The 6273-nt window shown below is 33.0% G+C and overlaps 1 pseudogene; it reads left to right on the forward strand.

The window, feature by feature from the left end:
- Positions 1–3533: 3533 nt before the first annotated feature.
- On the forward strand, positions 3534–5253 carry LOC137654157 (uncharacterized; annotated as a pseudogene).
- The last annotated feature ends 1020 nt before the right edge of the window (positions 5254–6273 follow it).

A 6273-nucleotide genomic window follows, 5' to 3' on the forward strand; every position in this document is an offset into this window, starting at 1 on the left:
AGGGGCTGGGATGGGTTAAGTCTGTGTCTTCATATCCATCTAGAAAAGAAAACCGGTCTGCTATTTTTCTATATATCCCCTCTTTTTTATTTGAGTTTCAAGTATATCGACAATTGAATAAAATGTGGTACTGCAAAAGTTATCTCTTGCATTCAAATATACATCTGGTGCATCTCCCTTCGTTTGGTACCTTCTCTCTGATATGTTTGCAAGTTGTGGCTTCCTATTCTTTAAAGGTTGCAGTTGTAGAACCCTTTCTGTTTAAGGGAGATCTTACTTTCCAGACGCAATTTTTTCTAAATTAGTTTTTAAAACTTTTTTATGTGTTTTTATATGAAACCTAACAAAAAAATCAACTTATGCAAAACATTTCCAGCCGATGTCGCGTAGGAATCAAGCCGATTTTTAGAAAATTAATTGTTAAAAATAGCTAGATAGGCTACTCGTACCTTTGTGTTTGAAAAGCCGAGAGAAACGCTGAAATTGAAGCTAGGTAGGTAGCCTATACCCAAGCTGAGCATAACATTGTAATGTCATTGCAAGATATCTTATATTTGAATAAGGAATAAAAATTATATACTTTTTTCTTGAAGGTATGACTTCACTTTAACAGCGTAGGAAGCAGCTAAGTTTCAGCTTGCTTGCTAGAACAAGCTGTGAGTGTAACTAGAGTACCTATAAAAACAGGTACTCTAAATGCAACTGAATGTGGCCATTTTAATTCAGTTAGCAGTAGTAACACATGAAGTGGTACGAAGTGGAACACAACCACTTCCGACAGTGCAAATGTGAACACTTGCTTCATTTTGAGTTTCCAACCGCTTTTAGAACCGGCCCAAAGCATTATGTTATTCATTATCGAATATTACCTACGTGTTATTCAAAGCAGCAACATAATTAACCAGTCATTTAGACAAACTGTAAAATTCATCCCAATCTTAATGACGTCCCAAAGACGTATTATTCTTTAAAAAAATTATTTGGTAGTCAGAATTTATTCCTCTCATAGAATATGTTGTAAAATCAGCTTTTAATGGTCTGTCTCTATAGCCTATATTATATATATATATATATATATATATATATATATATATATATATATATATATATATATATATATATATATATATATATCACTGATCCCCTTAAAGGTTGAGAATTTTTAGTTCATATTCATTGATTTTATAACAAAAAAAAAAAAAAAAAAAAAAAGTCAGACGTTCAAGAACAATGCATAGTAAATAACAATGTAGAGGTCTTGTATAGACCTGGATTTCCTTATATGTTTTTATTTTTTTTTTTTTTGTCATAAACATTATTTAAAAAAGGCTTAAATACAGAATACAAAAGAAGTGGTCTTATCAGCGAAAAAAATCACATTCAGAATTTCATTTGGCCACGGCTGAAAGCAATTGAAAGTAGGCTTCTTGTTTTTTCTGTTTCCTTTATAAACTAGAATCATTGAACTGTTAAGAAACAAAAACAGCATCAGCAAAACTGATTACTGAATAGGCTTACTTGTAAAACTTTCAGTTTTTAACACTCAACTTCTTAACCTAAGCTAATAAAGAGCACATCTCCTTAACAAACTATTGATTGACAAATAGGGTGCAAATTTATATTCTAATGTCGAGATAAAGTTATCGGTGTAAGCCTACTGTAGGCTTACTTCGTGATAAGGGTCAAAAACTTTTCTCGAGAACGTCCAATCAGACTGTACTGGAAAAAAAAAAAAAATTATTTTCACAAATTGATGAGCTTGAGATATAGCGTTGGGGTCTGAGAGGCTGTTCAGAGGAGTGTCCGCAAATACTTTTTATTACATTTTAATCGACATACATCATCTCTTTACAAAGTGTGGAATTTATTAACACTCGGATTCCACACTCCACACTAGATCAAGATGTAGAGCAGATGAGCCGTAATGATGACGTAAATTCCACGTTTTGGCAGCCCTGTGTGGAATCCGAGTATTGATAAATTCCACACTTTGTAAAGATATGATGTATGTCGTTTAAATTGTAATAAAAAGTAATAAATAATTAACATGAGTGTTTTATTATTTATTTATAAAAATTACAATAAATTGTAAAGTCTATGAAAGTGTGGATGCTATGGGACTAGGAGGCTCAGTGGAGTTCAGCGCTTGATGTTGCCGACTCAATGAAAGACTGATTCTTGAATCAGTGTTGAGGTAATTAATTACAATTGCTGCACAACAGTTGCCTTTTGACGAATTGATTCGTCAGCTCAAGAAAAACCTAAAAGTTTATTCTTTTTCATGTGAGTATCTTTTTGCAATTTCTGTAGACAAAATACTGTGAGGATTATATGAAATAGGCTTACCTACTCATACTGTCGTTTCATAACTTTAGATTTCTTCTATGAATGCATTTTTATGGGTTGCGCTATACAAAGCTCTGTAATAATGTAAAAAGTGATGTTCATGTAAAATTGATTTCATCACATCACTACTCTGATATTTTAAAATGGACGAATTATATATTTTTTTTCTGTAAATGGCTAAAAATCTTAGCCCAAAATACAATATAGCATAGTCTAATCGATGTTCCTAATCTATATTCGTACCTCCATTGTTAATTTTAATTGCTATGAATAATTTTATGTAGTTATAAAATTGAGTTATGTCATTGTAATGTCACTTTTATGATAATTTATCTATAGTAACGGCATTATATAATGTAGGGGTTTAAAAATACAGTAGTTACTTCCTTACGTAAACTTATAAGCCAAAGGCTTTTAGCTTACGGTATGCCCAGGCCTAATCTATATCGGTTTTTCCTTTATTAATGGTCATAGTTTTCACTATATTTGTATGGTTATGATGTCATGCTACAAAATTTTCTCTAAAGGAACAGCATTCCTCAATTAAGTGGTAATTATTTCCTTACATAGACTTATATGGCTCATTCCTCGTTGTTGTAAAAACGATGCTGATTCCATCATAATATTTTCGCTAGGAAGATGTAATCATAAAGCCATATATCACTGATCTTAATACTGTGAGCGAAATGTAGCAGACCTAAGAACTTATTGCTTGCATTTACTGTCTTTAAATGTAAGCTACATGCCACTGTATTCACTTGTGTTCTTTAAAGGCTGCCAAAACTCTAACCCGTCATAGAAATTTGGAACTAGGTTCATGATTTGAAGTCAAATATGTATGTATATTATCTGTTGAATTTTACTTAGGTTCCCTCTTTATTCTTATTCTACATATGCCATCACATCTGAATGAAACATTGCTTACAGCTAGGTATGCCTGATGCATGGTAAGCGGAAGTTCAGAGAAACATGGATACAGCCAGATTTTCACCCATGGTTGAAACAGGTTGAAGGAGACCCAGAGATGGCTTTCTGCACTGCCTGCCAAAAAGCATTTAATGCCGAATTAACATCAATCAAAAGGCATAGCATCAGTAAGATTCATCTTCAAAAGGAACGCGAGCTTGATCTTGGGCAGAATAAGCTGGAAGAAAACATAAATGAAAAAAACACCCCATGGTGTAGTAATGGCTACCATTCTATTTGGGTGTTTTATTACAGAACATAACTTGCCTTTCACTACTGCTGACAATTTGGTGGATTTGATGAAAAGGATGTTCCCAGACTCGGCCATAGCTCAAAGTTTATCCATGAAACGTACAAAGTGTACGGATGTAATCAAAACCATGGGGAGGACCGTGACAAACAGCCTAGCAAAAAAGTTGAGGACCAGCAAATTTTCTGTCATCATGGATGAGTTAACGGATGTGAGCACATTTAAGTCCTGTGCTGTAATTGTTAGGTTTTATGATTCCTCTGTGCAGAAAATCACCACTGCTATGCTAGACCTTGTTAATTTATAGGACTCAGACAATAATGCCCAAGGGTCTACTAGAGAAAATTTATATTCCCTACTGATAAATACATTAACAAAGTATGACATCCCCCTTAGTAATTTCATAGGGTTTGCAGCTGATGGTGCTTCTAATATCATGGGCGAGCATAATTCCCTATGTAGCAGACTTAAACACTTATTGCCTGGACTTACTGTCTTTAAATGTATATGCCATTCTATTCACTTGTGTTCTTCAGAGGCTGCCAAAACTCTATCCCGTCACTGCGAGGATTTGCTTCGCAGTATATATACATTTTTTGCTCATAGTTATAAAAGGCAGTATGATTTTAAACTCTCTCTGGAATTTTGTAATACTAAGCCTCACAAAATACTCCATCCCAGTCAAACAAGTTGGCTTTCGTTACATGAAGCAGTTAGAAGAGTTCTAGAGCAGTGGCAGCCTTTAACCTTGTACTTCAGTCGAATTGAAGGTAGAGAACAGTTGACAGCAGTACACCAGATAGTTGAAAGGATGAGAGATCCTACTGTTTTTTTATATTTTACCTTTTTAGATTACATTTTACCAAAATTTAATGACTTCAACTTACTCTTTCAAAGAAATTCCCCCACATTCCATTTGCTTTTTGACAAAATAACAAAATTATATAGATCGATATTGGGTACTTTTTGTCAGCCACACATTCTTCAGAAACAATCATTAATGACAATTGATTCATGTAATGAAAGCAAATATGTTCCACTTAACCAACTTTATCTGGGAGCAGAACATCAGACTTTGTTTCAGAAAGAATCCTTAAAGAATCCTGAAATGTTACTGGATGTTCAAAACAGATGCAGAAAATTTTGTTTCAGTTTGTATTGCAATTAGGAAAAGGTTTGATCTGGACAACCCTTTGTGGAAGATGGTTTCGTTTTTGTCAATAAATAAATCATTAGATTATCAATCAAGAATAGCTATGCCATCTCTACAGGATTTAGTCAAATTAGTCCCAAGAATAGGTGTAGATGTAGAAAATAACCAGAAGTTAGACGATGAATGGCGGAGTTTAGATTTCATACAAATACCAGAAGATTTAAAGCACGAGACAAATATAGAAACATTTTATAAAGGATTGGGCAATTTAAAAGACGAAGAGGGTAATCTAATATTATCAGCATTGTCTTATTTTGCTCTACATATTTTATCTTTACCAACATCAAATGCTGATGCAGAGAGAGTGTTCAGTAAAGTCAATCTCATAAAAACAAAGATTAGGAATTCTTTACAATTACCATCAATAATTGCTCTTATAGCTGTGTCAGAAGAAGTCAAGAGATATGGAGGCTGGGCCCGGTTCAAAGTTAATGATGAAATGTTTAACGCAGTCAGAGATATGTATAAAGAAAAATAGTGTTGGGAGGGGGGGGGGGGGGGAATTGTCAGATGAAATTCCTCTTGTAAGTTTCTTAAAATTTATATTTTTGTGTATACCCTTTATACATTACCAATACTCTAGAAAAAACTATTCTCATGCTTATAATGTTTAGGCTATATTTCTTATGAAGATAAACTGACTTTGTACGTATTCACCAATTCAAACTAAATTATATCATAAACCTGTGGGCAAATACTAATATATATAAGGGAAATATCTATCATTTATTAAGTTATTGTTACTAGTCCTTCATAATAAATTATATTTTTTATTCTTGTTATCCTTACTGCGCATTTACATTCGTTATTATGTTTATTCTTCGGCATAATCTTTATATATATATATATATTTTGTTTATTTCAATTTTCCTTATCAAATAGACTAATGTTGTTTATACGTTTTTTCCTTATAGCTTTTCTCTAAAGTCAACTCAAGTATTAAGACAATATCAATCGAAATATATCCGACAACTTGAAATAATGACAAAATTTAATCATATATATATATATATATATATATATATATATATATATATATATATATATATATATATATATATATATATATATATATATATATATGACGTTAATATGGACCTGAATATAATGTACATTATTCAGAGACAATACTGCAAGTTCATAATGTGGGAATAATTCAGAATTATAACCCTCCTAATTCTGAATCAAACGAGAAGTCCTTCTCGTTATCCCTGTGTGTATTAGTTATATTGTAAAATTGTGCATATTATAACACATAAAGACAAACCATTTAGCATGATAGCACATTCCTCCTCAGTTCGATATAGTGTAACTGACAAACGTTATCAAGTGTGAAACTGGGACTAATCAGCGACACCGCTGAGCGTGGAGTTGCCTAGTGTGGAGAATCTGGCAGCCCTGATTCCACATTCCACACTTAATCAAGATGTGGAGCAGAGTAGCCGTATCGATGACGTAAATTCCACATTTCGGCAGCCCTGGTTTCAAGTGACGGAGA

This window comes from Palaemon carinicauda, chromosome 15, assembly GCF_036898095.1.
Source record: "Palaemon carinicauda isolate YSFRI2023 chromosome 15, ASM3689809v2, whole genome shotgun sequence".
NCBI classification, from domain to species: domain Eukaryota; kingdom Metazoa; phylum Arthropoda; class Malacostraca; order Decapoda; family Palaemonidae; genus Palaemon; species Palaemon carinicauda.